We start from the raw sequence: 14,428 nt of genomic DNA on the forward strand, positions 1-14,428 counted from the left end.
TCTTGGAACGATATCCAAGAGGAAATGTCAAACAACTCCAAAAAAAGAACAGCCTTTTCGTTTCATATCTTATAATAATAAAAAAAAATCTAATTATTGAAATATACTTAATATACAGGGTGTTTTTGCTAAAAAAAGTGATTTTTTCAAAATCTATGTTTTCTAGAAAGTTGAAATTTGTACTGTTAATTATACGTGCAGGGGGACACTTTCTCTAGCTAACTAGTTTCCACTAGGGTATTCAAAGCCACGTCACTCAACTTTGGAACGAAAAAACGACGCTGGAGTTTACTTTTAATTGTTTTGCGGAATTTTCCAAAAAAAATTAGGTCGTAACAAAATTGTAATGTGGTATAATCCGCGATACTTTTCAATCGGCCATATTACACATTTCACCATTTTGGCCAACGAGGGTGGGTGGTACTTCATCAAAGGAACAAATACAGTGTTAATTATGCCATTATCAATGTCATATACTTTAAAAATTGTAACGCAATAAAAATAATTCAACCAAAAATACAGATTTCCGCTCACTTTCTATAAAGGTGGCAGCTATAGTAACTATTTAAACTATAATTCGTAGAATTGTTTTCGTATGAAATAACCCAAACCTCTCTGGCGAAGACCTCAGGGTCAAAGGCTCAGGGGTGTTATTGCGGAAATTCTTTACCCCGATAAAGTTTTCGTATTTTGTCTTCACGTGGCTCTCTTTTAACACATTTCGGTTGATTATTCGAACATGGGTAGTTGTAAAATTTTCTATAACCAGAGAGGTTTGGGTTATTTCATACGAAAACAATTCTACGAATTATAGTTTAAATAGTTACTATAGCTGCCACCTTTATAGAAAGTGAGCGGAAATCTGTATTTTTGGTTGAATTATTTTAATTGCGTTACAATTTTTAAAGTATATGACATTGATAATGGCATAATTAACACTGTATTTGTTCCTTTGGTGAAGTACCACCCACCCTCGTTGACCAAAATGGTGAAATGTGTAATATGGCCTATTGAAAAGTATCGCGGATTATACCACATTACAACTTTGTTACGACCTAATTTTTTTTTGAAAATTCCGCAAAACAATTAAAAGTAAACTGCAGCGTCGTTTTTTCGTTCCAAAGTTGAGTGACGTGGCTTTGAATACCCTAGTGGAAACTAGTTAGCCATTGGAATAATGTTTTATTCTCTTCACTCGTAAATTTGTAATTCTCAAATTTGAGTTACAAGTTATAACGCGCGTCAGTGGAAACTAAAAATTCCATTTGTACGCGTTGTCTTTACGCATGCGCCCAGAAAACCAAATTTATTTTTTAAGAAGCTACGCTTTTTGCTACATTTTTTAATTTAAATTAATATTACTCATGCAAAATATATCAGAAATAATTTCTAAGGCTAGGAGAATTACAAGTTCTGCCTCATTTCATCCTCCCGGCTGATTGCAAGAATTTTTACCGACCTTACTGAATGTGTAAATAATGCGTTCAGTGATGACAATTAAAAGCATAGCTGTGACGCAGAATAAACTTGTAGGGATATTCTTTGTTAGGGCTTTCGGGAGTACAGTTCTGGTCAAAAGTTTCCGGTCGTGTTCATTTGGCCACCATTTCCTTTCTTTTTGCGGTAGAAATCCAATTGGGGTCTCCTTGGAAAGGAAACGCTCTCGAAAATAATATTTTATAAAAATAATTAAGGTTGAACATTACTTCAATATGGCCAGAGCAGAACCGGAATTAATCACACCCCACCAAGATGATGTCACAAAAATAAATAAATTTAATTACGATGAGACGTATTCAACGCAACAGGTCATGAAACAGAACTGTTTTCAATTTGTAAATCCGTTAAGAATTTAAATTATTAATATAATTTAAAGCTTTTTGTTCACTTCTATATAATGATACCAAGAGGAGCCTTTGATATAGACCCCTCCCATTAATTTGTGATGGTCTTGAAATAATTTTGCGTTTACCTTGAAATCGGCCCAAGCAATTCGTAACACCTCCCAATTATCTCGCGCATTTCCAACGTTTCTTACGTTACTAAGACCGACATGGCGGACCATTTCTACCCACACGTATTTGGGGTTCTTAAAATATCCGTTATATATATTCTGGGTCAGTGTCAACTCGTCGCTGGGCATGTGGTCGCCGGACTACTGGTACCCTAAGAAAATTCGTAAGTTGGACTAGTCGTCGCGTATAATAAAATATTACTTTTACACTCACTAAAAGACACACTGATATCAAAGTATAGCTTAAAATTAAAAAAATATTAAAAAAGACACTGCCTTATAAATGAAGCTTAAATTCAACGCACTAATCTGCCATATTAACCAAATAAATTTTTAACTAATTAACATAAGATAAATAATTTATAGATTCTGGTCCTTTCGTACTAAGAAACTTTTCAAAATTTATAGATAGAAACCACCCTGGCTTAAACCGGTTTGAACTCAAATCATGTAATTTTTTAATAGTCGAACAGACTAACTAATAAAGCTTCTTCACCTTACAATTTAATTAATTCAACATCTAAGAGTGGGTCATCATTAATTTTAATTTAACTTAGTTTATTAGCTACCGCCCCAGTATAAATAATTTAGCCATAAAACTAGAAAACATTTTTAAAACCAAATAAATTAAGCTTTATAGGGTCTTATCGTCCCATAGCCTCATTCTAGCATTTTTACTAAAAATTTAAAATCAAAATATTTAAAAAGACAGACTTACCCTATTTATCCCTTCATACCAGATCTCAATTAAAAACCAAATGATTATGCTACCTTAGCACAGTCAGGCTACTGCAGCCCTTTAGTTCAACCAAGTGACAGAATTTACTTTAAATAACAGTTCTTAAAGGGATCCCTCACTTACAACAGGGGAAGGCATAGGGGTCACAAAAAATGGTTTTGAAGCACACTGCAAGTCAGGATTTTATGTTACCCCGATTCCTCCCCCTGTTGTGAGTGATGGATCCCTTTAAAGAAATGTTTTTGATAAACAGTTAAGGTAAATAGTTGCCGAGTTCCTCTATTAAACTTAAATTAAAACTAATTCAACTAAAACTTAATCTAAATATAACAAGCTCTTATCTCTACTAATTAAATCATTATGAACAATTTTTTTTAATTAAAATCTTCTCTTTATAACCCTTCTAAGCGACGTTTTCTTATATAGATTTATCAATTTTTTGCTAGCGACGACTTTTGAATGAAAAACTATTTATAAGCGACGACTTGTCCATCTTATGAACTTTCTTAGGGTACCAGATGTCCGGCGACAACTTGTCCCAGACGACCACTAGGCCGGCGACGACAAGGCCGGCGACCACTCGACCGGTGACCACTTGCCCAGCGACCAGTTGGCATGATCCCATATATTCTTACCACGGCCCCAAACTCGGTTCGCGATCGAATCGCCGTTAAAATTAACCTGCCAATTTTTCCACTTGAATTATTACCAGGAGACATGAATAGGAGTTCACAGCCGGGCGCTTTTCCCAACGCCCGCTGTCAACGAAAGACTCGTCTTTCACTTCTCTAACTTTTACCCCCCAAACCGTGGTATCTCCAGTCTCGGAGACAGATCCGAGATGAAATATTTTAGTGACGCTCTCTAGCGAGGATTGTGGGCAGGGGTGGCGATATATTGTACGCAGGGTACGCAACTGCGTGGGGGCGAAAGAGGACCATAAAGTGAGTAAGTTTTATAGTTGGCGCCAAAAGTAGGTAAAGACTGGTTTAAATTTGATGTAGTTCAGTCTTTAAACACGAGTAGTTTATTTAAATGCATTACGAGTCTTACGCTACTTCATTTTAACTTACTGTTCGAAGAATTAGTTCATAACGCAGGGTACACGCCGGAGACTTTTTAGATTATCTAGTCGCGTTACGAGATTTACTCTACTATACTTTAAGTTTTACTGCTTAGAATTAGCTCATAAAGCAGGATACACGATGGACACGTTTTTACTATATGTTACATTTCTATGTTGGAGAGCTTAATTAGGAGACGGGTTGTTTAAATTTAAAAGTAACATATAATGTGATATTCGCAGTGGCAGCACCAGGATATTACTATGGGTAGGCTACTTAATTCTTTAATTTACATACACTAACTAAACAAAACTGTGACAAAACCGGTTTATTTTTAATAATTTACAAAATACATGTACATGACTGTTTAAATGTACTCGGAAGTTATTTTTTTTTAGTCGATGAGCATAACAATCACGGACCGTATATCTCAATACGGTCCGTGATAACAATGCACATATGGGCACTTGGACGGTCGTCCAAGTGTATATATATATATATAGCTAACAAAATTTTTCACATTAGATCGAGTCCTTCACGCTATGGGATAAAATAAAAAAAATTGGGGCGAGATTTTTGGAGAGTAAAGAGCTTTGTGACGTCACTTAACGTTAAATTATTTAGCCAGGACTAGAGGAAAAACGGTTGGTCCGTTAAGGTTAAAATTTTAAACCAAAGTTCTTTATTGAATTGTCTAAGGACATTTTTAATTTTATTAATTTTAAATGAATTTAAGATATTTTAAATAAATTTTAAAGAAAATTATTGTGTATTATTAGAACCAGATGGCGATAGCGCTACTATGTCCAAAAAAGTTATCATTATTGAACAGACCTCTTATTATACGGTGTCTTTGCGCAATCGCGAAAAATAAAATGGCCGTTTTTGATGCACAATCTCGTATTCAGTTAATCCTTGGACAAATGTATAGTTATCATAAAAGAAATAATCACCACTAGGGATAGGCTAGTGAATAATATATATTATAAATAACAAATAATACAGTGTAATATATAATATTGAATAATTATCATTGTCGAATTTAAAACTAACAGTCGTAATCTTAAATTAATTAACTATAATATATTAATAATAATATATTTTTAGTTTATCTTCCCAATTTTTTTAAATTTAAATAAAAATTATTTTTGTTTTGAAATTTTGAAGTTACAATATTATTATAGCAAGTGACGTAGCGAAGCGCGTCGTCGTTTGGTATCAGTGGCGCCGATCCCATGGGGGCGACGGGGCCGAAGACCCCATTGGTAAAACCGCCGATGTTAAAGGTCGTTTACTTTTAAGCATCCGTAGCAAGAAAGTGTTGCCAGCAGCCTCATTCCAAGTTTATTAGTGAGCTTCGGCCCCCATTGGGAAAAAAGCGATCAGCGCCACTGTTTGGTATATACTTTAAGTTAAAACATTGTTTTACTAAACGACTTAGTGCGAAATGGTAATTAGGGAACTCATTTTTACAATCACCGTGTCTGTCGGTGTTTGCGACTGTCTGTCTGGACTGCAAACGCGTTCGCATTTTCGGAGTAAAGTGTAATCGTTAGGTACGCAGTTTCTTAGAATTAGGGAAAAGGTTTTTACAAAAGCGCCGTCTTTTTGTCATGTTATGTTTTATAATTTTTTTTTTAAATTTGCGTTAGTATCGGGCGGGAATTGAACCCGAGCCCTCCTGCACGAAAGGTGAGCGTTCTACAGAACCACGGATACATATTTACTGTTATTATATAATATATATTATTTTTTGGCGCGTAAATAAATTAGGTCTGGCTAAACTCGAATCGAACTGAAAAATAGGGGTTTAGTAGTGCTTAGAATATACAAATAGGTTTTATTGTTCCTACTGCATCGTATGACAGCGAAATCAAAGGTCTGTCCAGCAGCATTGACCATATGTTACGTATGAGTGGGAACAAGAATCTTTCCGTAGATATGTTGGTTAATCAAATGGAAAGTAATGACAAGGAATTAGAAGCAAATTTGTCAGCGTACATGCAAAATGTGCGGGGAACCCTAGAATATAGGTATGAGCGTTGTGGTAAAGTTAAATCAATGTGTTTTTATTATGGTCCCCCTACGTGGTTTATTACTCTTAACCCGGCAGAATATGATTGGCAAGAATTGCTCGATCATTTAAAATCATTTTATCCTGAATTAGCTTAAAAAATTAGGGTTGGTGAACTGTGCAATAATGAACCGGTGGCCGTTACAAGACATTTTCATAACCGATTTTAAGCTGTCTAGCAAAATCCGATTTTGGGAGAAGGGGCTCTTTTTTTATGGAGAGTGGAATATCAGAGGCATGGTGCACCTCATATCCATTTTATTTTGTGGATAAAAGATGCACCGGAAATTGGCAAGTCGTCAGATGACGATGTTTTAATCTTTATACAAAAACATATCACGTGTGCGTTGCCTGACTAGAATAAAAATCCAACTTTGTACGATTTAAAATCGAAGTACCAATGGCACAAATGTAATCCAACTTGTTTGAGGAAAAATAAATTTGGAGATAAATTTATTACACGTTGCTCTTTCAAATTTCGAAGAGTAATTACAAGTGTAGCTAAAGCGAATAAAGTTGGTTCTACTGTAAGACATCATGTCTCTGGAAAATCTTCGAAAAATCTTTATTCATTTCCTAGAACGAAATGCAAATTAATGACTATAATCCTGTGCTGCTTTTGGCTTTCAAAGGCAATATGGACATTAAGTTTGTAGATGATGAAAAGATGGATATTGCATGTTATATCACTTCTTATATTACTAAGAAAGAAAAATCAGATAAAGAAAATTTACACTGTTAAAAAAAGTCGTTCTGAACATGTTCAACTTAGTTCAAAATTAAACTATAGCGTTCTAAAGGTATGTAACAGAGAACGGTGTGTTCAGATATTTTATTTCGTTCAAATAAGAATGAATGCTCTTTCGCCTTCTGGAGGAAGACTTGTTAACCACACAATAGAATAGATTCGTTCCCCTTAGAACAGGTTTTACACAAAATTCTATATGGATTTCTTTGTTTTGGTTTCATGTACATGTACTAACATACAAGAGTGACACTTTCAATGTATGACCAAAAGTAACAAATAAGTGTGACACTATTTAGCGGAAAACGTTGTATGGCCAAAAATAACAAATAAGCATTACATCCATAAAGTAATAAATGAGTGGTTTAGAGTTCGCTTTGTTATAGGTATTCTTTTCGTACATTGTTTTGTTGTTTTAAGTTAGTGTACCGGTTGATTAAACTATTATTCGTAGTTAATGTATAGGATGAATAAAATGGGCTTCGTAATTTATTTACAGGGTGAGTTAGAACATGTTGTAATGAAGTTGTTTTGGCAGTTGTACAGTATGTTTGGAAATTTACCGAAGATTCAATTTCATTGTTGGAGCGTAGCTCCTTCACTCGCGAGTCAAATGGCGTTATGTCTGTAACTCTGTTTCTCAGAAACTAACCCCCCTGTTGAAAAGAAACTGCACACACATAACGATATAAATAACCTCCGTGTCCTAACGAAGCGGAAAACGAAAAAAGGTCGTCAAAGGTCCGAATTTATAGAACACGCACCGTTTTTTTTAAGTATATTTTTATTTGATTGGAAAGGTAGTATTATTATTACTCTTTTGAAGCTCATTTGCCAAAGTTGAAAGACATGATGAAGTATCATGAAAATGCAATGGAAGAAATTAAAGCAGCTCTTAATGAAAATTTGATATTAACTCTAAGTCTAGTCAGTGAACTTATAGCTTTGCAAGAAGGTCAAAGAGTTATACTTGAGAATGTATCGGCACACTTCTGCGGTGCAAATCCTTCTGATGAAGACTTATATATGTTTGTAAGTGGATATGGTGGCACTGGAAAAAGTTTTTTAGTAAAAACTCTGAGAAAAGTTATTTGCAGTCATCTTAAAACAATTTAGCTGTAGCTTTAACAGCACCTACCGAGTTGACTGCGTGTAATATAGGAGGTGTAACTCTGCACATATTATTTATGTTACCCTGCAACGATGGAAAATAGCGAAATATCATAAGTTGGGTTTTGAAAGTTTGCGAGTAATGCGAAACACATTCAGCCTTGTGAAATTGTTAATAATCGATGAAATATCAATGGTCTCTTCGGCTTTGTTGAGCTATATTCATTTGAGACTTTGTGAAGTAAAGGGCGAAGAGAAACTATTTGGTGGTATTTCAATCTTAGCTTTAGGAGATTTGTTACAATTACAGCCTGTCAAGGGTGACCCAATTTTTTCTACGCTAAGTCACCAAGAGGCGAGAAAACTTATTGGCTCAGTTGGCGAATTTAATTTATTCTAACAATATTTTAAGTTTGATGAATTGACAATTAACAAGCGGCAAAAAAGTGACCATGCTTGCTAGAATACGCGTCGGTGAAGTTACGGAACCAGATGTCAAAGTGTTGAACACACGTTTAATTCCCGAAGCAAGTAATGTGGAAAATATTGCAAACTATTATGATAAGTTATGCCAAGAAGGAAAAAGACCGGTTTGTTTGTTACCAACCAATAATATCTGCGAAGCTATTAACAACATAATGCTTCAAAAATGTAACAATCCTATTTGGGAAATACTGAGTGTTGATAAAGTCCATGGACACCAAGAAATGCAAAAACACGTTAAAGATCAGTTAAAGAAATTGGAGAAAAATGTTTCTGCTACAGCTGGTTTGGAGTTTCGACTTTTGCTTTGTGTTGATGCTCGAATAATGTTAAGAAGAAATCTAATATAGAGAAAGGTCTTGTTAATGGAGCCATGGGTACGGTGAAAAGCTTTATGGAGAACGCAGATTGCGTTATTTAAGAGTTGATGGTTTTGTTCGATGACCATGCTGATTGAAAGAGTTAAGGTGAAGTTTGAAATTGTCACAAAATTTTTTGTTCAAAGATTTCAATTTCATGTGATTTTAGCGTATGGAGTTACTATACATAAGAGTCAAGGTATGAGCACAGATTGTGCTTGATAAACACAGGAGCAAGTGTTTTCCAAAGTGGAATGGCTTACGTTGCTCTTTCTAGAGTTACATCTTTAGATGGTCTTCATTTACTTGATTTGAACCCTTCCAAAATATACGCCGACTGGAAAGCTATAACAGAATATAGTCGACTAAGAAATGAATTTAGGAAAGATTTGCCACAAATTAAGTTGATACATAGGAAGAAAAAACAATGAAATGTTCCAACATGTATAGCTGTTTCAGCTGAAATAATCAACGAAACTGATAAGTGTAGTGAAGCTGGAGTATGTTATAAATCTTTTATTTCCAAACCTCCGATATGTAAGAATCCTTTAAGTATTTAGAATGAAACGACGCCTATTACAATGAAAGCATTTCTAAATAATGATAATTCATGCTACGTTATATGCATTTTACAAGCTTTGTTTCACGTTCCTGAGTTTGTAAGAAATATTCAAGAAAAAGTCACATCTCCGGGGCCAGCAACTTGTGCATTGAAAGATTTATTACTTGGGCGATCAGATGTAGTTCTGAACCACATCCCCGAAGATGGTTATATATACATCGTAAATGTACTTGCCGACAGATCCAATTTAATTTTTCACGATTTATTGAGCCATTGGGAATTGTTTGTGATAAAATGCATTCATTGTCAAAATGAATAGAAAGAACGTCGCTCGATTTTACATTTTTCTAGTAAGTACCTTTTCTTAAATTTTGCCAGGTTTTCTCGTAAAGGTTTTCAATCGAATTAAAGGATTCGTTTAATCATGAAGTGTTTTAACTCTATATCTATAATATATATCATTTAAATTAACCGCGCAAGAAATTCCTAGACAGCGCCATTTAGTGTAATTATTATCACCATCACCAAACTTTACAGATCATTAGTAAAATAATGTCGAAATTTATGTAATAGTACAATATGAATTGCAAATTATTTATTAAAGGAATTTAAAAATTGGGGGTAGTCGTTTAGTAAGCTATATTTTGTGTCGACATATATTTCACTCAGTTAGAAAAATAACAATATACTACTATCGTAGTTTTCAACAAGTTCTCTATAGTTAAATTATTTTTTAACGATCATTCTTCCGGAATTCGTCGAAAATGTGCACACTGCGAGCGGTACTAAATCGTCTACTATATACACGTGTTCTCACAAAAGCGAGCTTGATATCGCTACTAGCGACAAAAAAAAAGGAAATATGTAATCCACCATAACGATTTTTGGTACGCACTCCCTTTAAATTATTTTAAAATATTTCTTCCGACTATTTTAAATGTTCGATATTATTTGAGATATTTCGGTAGCTTCAAAATAAAATTGAGTGTCAGAAAGTGAACTGTAAACCTAATTATAAATAAAACGAAGACAAACCCTTTCATCACGTGTTCCTAAAAGTGAAGTTAGCAAGTAGAAAAAATGGCTAAAATTAGACTTCATTAATTAGTTGTGACTTATTTTATTTTAGGGTTAATAAAATGAATCACATTGTTTTAGGTTTTAGCTTTATTTTTGCATATTGTTTTAAAGATCCTGCAGAAATATAATTTTATATTTTTAATTTTGTTAACGGAAACTGATAGTTTCATTTATTCTTTGTTACACATGGTTTATACAATTCTTTTAGATGATAAATAATTTATGAAAGATAGTTCTAGAATTCCTATTATATAGGACAATTTCAAAGGAAGTTAAAGCGAATTGTAAATTTTCTATTTGAAACTGTCGGGAAAATGTCGAAAAAAATAGAGGTAACGAAACCAGTTTATCGGTCGGAACAGCGGCGTCAACTATCGTGCTACAATCTGGAGCTCAAGGAAAAGAGTGAACTTGACGCAAATGTCTTCGTCAAGATTTCAACTCATGCGACTGTGGGGGACCAAAGAATTCGGCAGAGACCACGAAAGAATTAACTTGGTCGGAATAGTGGCGTATTCCTTAACTATCGTACAACAATCTGGAGCCCAAGGACAAGAACAAACTTGACTTATTAATCTTCGTCAAGAGTTCATCGATAGAAGCCAAACAATCATGCTGCTGTGGGGACCAAATAATTCGGCAAAAACCACGAAAGAATTCATAACAGAAGAATTCTCTTGGTCGGAATAGTGGCGTATTCCTTAACTATCGTTAAGTCGAAATCGGAGCATGCTATTCATATAATTGCTCGAGGGTAAGCGACAAAGTAGGCGATGACTGTGTCTTCCATATTAGTGTTATGACGTCCAGGTCCGCGGAATCTGGGATTCACATTGCCGTCTCCTTCGAAGTCAGCAACAGCTCAGAGAATAGTGTGGTTATTTGGTTGACTGTCAGGATATAACGTTTGAAACAACCGACTTGTTAAACGTGCGATTCAATGACCATCACCGTACTATAACTCAACCATCCTGGACCGCGGCTCACGAGTATAACGATTCATACTTTTTTACCGGATTACGTAGAGATAATGTTTTTCAAACAAAGCAGTGGCACTTTAAATACTAAAACGGACCCACATTTTAAAGGAATCAGAACATGTTCATTTTTCACAGACAATCATTACATTAATATGAGGCGTAAAAACATTTAGGTAGTACCAACTTGTTATTTTTCATGACCTATTATTTCAGTGACAAAATGTACGATTTTTACCATAATAACTCCATTAAAGGTTTTTGAGTATGTTCTACAACTTTTTCATTGAAACTTTTCGTCTACCACCTAGCGTTCAAAAACTACAAATTCTAAAACCGTGAAATATTTTACGATTTTTCTGAAATTCACAGATAACAAGGATCTCCACCGAGAGAGTACATACTGAAAATTTCACATTTCTAGAAGGTATAGTTTTTGAGAAAAATTCCTGGGCCGATCAAATGAAGACACCCTGTAATTCCCTTATAGTTTCGAAGAAGGGGCATATATTATATGAAAAAGCTCAGCTGTGCTGAGAAAAAGGGGATATAGCTAACCTTTTATTGTTTCACTACGGTCAAGAAGGGACAAGTATTAGATAAGATGGTTAGTAAGGTTTTAGGTGAGAACCAAAGGCGTAGCGTGTATTTCTGCTACCCGAGGCCCATCCATGTTAACCCGTAAATTTCCCGACCTCCCCCACTATTTTCCAGGCCGCCCCTTATAAGCCACCCGGGACGCCGCCAGGGACCATAATCCCCTTTCCCTCCCCTCCACGCTACGCTACTGGAGATAACAAAACTTTCTCGTGTTACGTTAAATTAGTTACACATTAATTTGTTTCCAAAGTTTATTAAAACTCAATGATCGTCCCAACACCAACGTACAAAAAGTGTCCTATTAGCTTTACAGTTTTCGTTTATGGTGTTCCGGGGAGCAATATTTAGACATGGTTTGAGGGGTAAGTGCCAATTTTAGAACTATTTAAAAAAAATTATGTTCCGCACATATTTCGTTATAACTCTGAAACGATTCGGTTGGTCCAATTCGATTCGGCACTAAACAATACGTCAGATCCGAAAGTATGGTCGGTCCTGGCAAAAATCCTGATATAACCTTTCAATATTTAGTAACATTTCGAAAAAACACGTTTTAGAGTGAGTGTACTTTCGGTGGTTTGGAAGAGAGAGAAGGGCGAGTGTTTGAGTAATTTTTGTGGGGAAAAGGGAACCATGGTAACTCTGGCATGGGGAAAAGGGGTAGGGGTGCCTTACTGGGGGGTTTGGGACGAGAGAGAAGGCGAGTTGTTAAAGAATTTTTGCGAGGGAAAAGGGTACCCCGGTTATTCTGGCATGGGGAAAAGGGGGAGGGGTGCATTACTGGGGGTTTGGGGCGAGAGAGAAAGCCTAGGTGTGTGTTTTTTAAATTTACGGGGGGGAGGGATACCACGGTAATTCTGGCATAGGGAAAGGGGGAGGAGTGCCTTACTGAGGTGGTTCGACTATGGAGAAAAGGGTAACACGGAAATTCTCAGATGGGAAAGAGGGGTAGGGAGAGTGTTCCAAACACACAACTAGCTGAGATGTTCTGGCTAACGTCTTACGAATTTCATTGTGTGCAGATAATTTTTATTATGAACGACTGTTTTGGAATAAGCTATTTATATATTATTCCTTTAATATAATTTCGAAAATATTAATATTATTGATAATGCGTATATATATAATTAGCTATACAAATAATAAAAGTTTAATCATTAAATAAGAAACTTGAAAATACAACGATTGTTTTAATTAAATTAATATCTAAGCAATACAATTGCTAATAATCACGCATTACAACAAAAATTGTAAAGTTATATATTCCCTAAAATACATTTTTGAATTTTGGTAATTAATTCCGAAAAGCAAAGGCATAAGACACAAAAAGATTTATAACGATGCGGCTTTGTGTTTGACCGTGGAAATCGAAAACAGTAATAACGTTATAGCTTATTAGCATAACACTAACCAACATGTATATTTATATACACACTTTTACTATTCTTCTTGGGAATATCAAATTGGCTTTTGATTTCGGGTAAGTCTGTCAACAATGAGTCCTCCGTTTTCTGGATCAGCTTATCGAAGTTCACAATTTTAAAATCTTTTGTCACTTGGCTATCGCTGAAGTTCATTTTGACCACGTTCTCGCCTACTCTAATTTTCAAATCTTGTAAAGCATCCATCGACGGACGTTCGTCCTCGTTGAAGAAATTGAAGAACATCAATGAACTGACTGCGCTCATATTGGCGCCGCTTCCCAAATTGGTTAAGATTAGTTCATTACCCTTGCGGACAAACTGAAAACTATTCGGGTCTAAGCTCACCGTATCGTTTCCTTGAAATACAATGATTTCCTGGCTGTTTTCGAAGTCATCAGGAGATAAGACAGAAAGAGTGTCCTCGGAGATGGCAATCGGCAAAGGCTCCAAATTCCAAGAACTCTCGCCGTCGCCAGCTGACCTTTTACTTCTCTGTGAAATCTCCAATTGCATCACGACAGCGTTGAACAAGAATTTCAGTTGATGAGCGTACGAAGTTCCGTTAACAATAAATACTTGCATGGGATAAGCGGATTTAAAGTCGTCAACAGAAATCTTCAGATGTCCTTCAGCCGTTTCGACGAGTCGAGGAACATATCTGGTTTTAGTTTCATTTCTAATTTTCCAAACAACTTCGGTCAAGTCAATAATTTGAGTGTCGTTACTAGCGGCATCTAATCCGGTGTAAATGTAGACGTCCGCTTCGAGGCCGAGAATTACATAATACGAGTTGGATCCTCCACCACCCACAAGATGGCTTCGAATGCCCGTGTTCGTCAATACGTTTGTGCCGACATTGCCTTGGGTGCCGATGTACACGAAGTCCGATTTCGTCTGGATCATTATGGTGACGTTAAGACTGTTGGCGATTTCGCCGTATGTGGATATCAAGTCTTTTTGAATCTCGTCCAAAGACATACCCGTGTCGGTTATAGCCAAAGTTAAGAATATACTTCCAAATCGCGTGACTTGAATATGAAATCCGTCAGCGCTCATAAATTGCGGTTGAGCGTAGAACTGCTGATCGAGCTCCAAGTATTTATCAACGGAGTGATCGTATGTTTTTCCGGATATAACGTATTGTACTTTCGTGGCGCTTTCCGAGTACCAAATCGCTTCGAGATCTGAAATTTTGAA

Source organism: Leiobunum rupestre, chromosome 7 (genome assembly GCF_980474605.1).
Source record: "Leiobunum rupestre chromosome 7, qqLeiRupe1.1.hap1, whole genome shotgun sequence".
In the NCBI taxonomy this organism is placed as follows: Eukaryota; Metazoa; Arthropoda; class Arachnida; order Opiliones; family Sclerosomatidae; genus Leiobunum; species Leiobunum rupestre.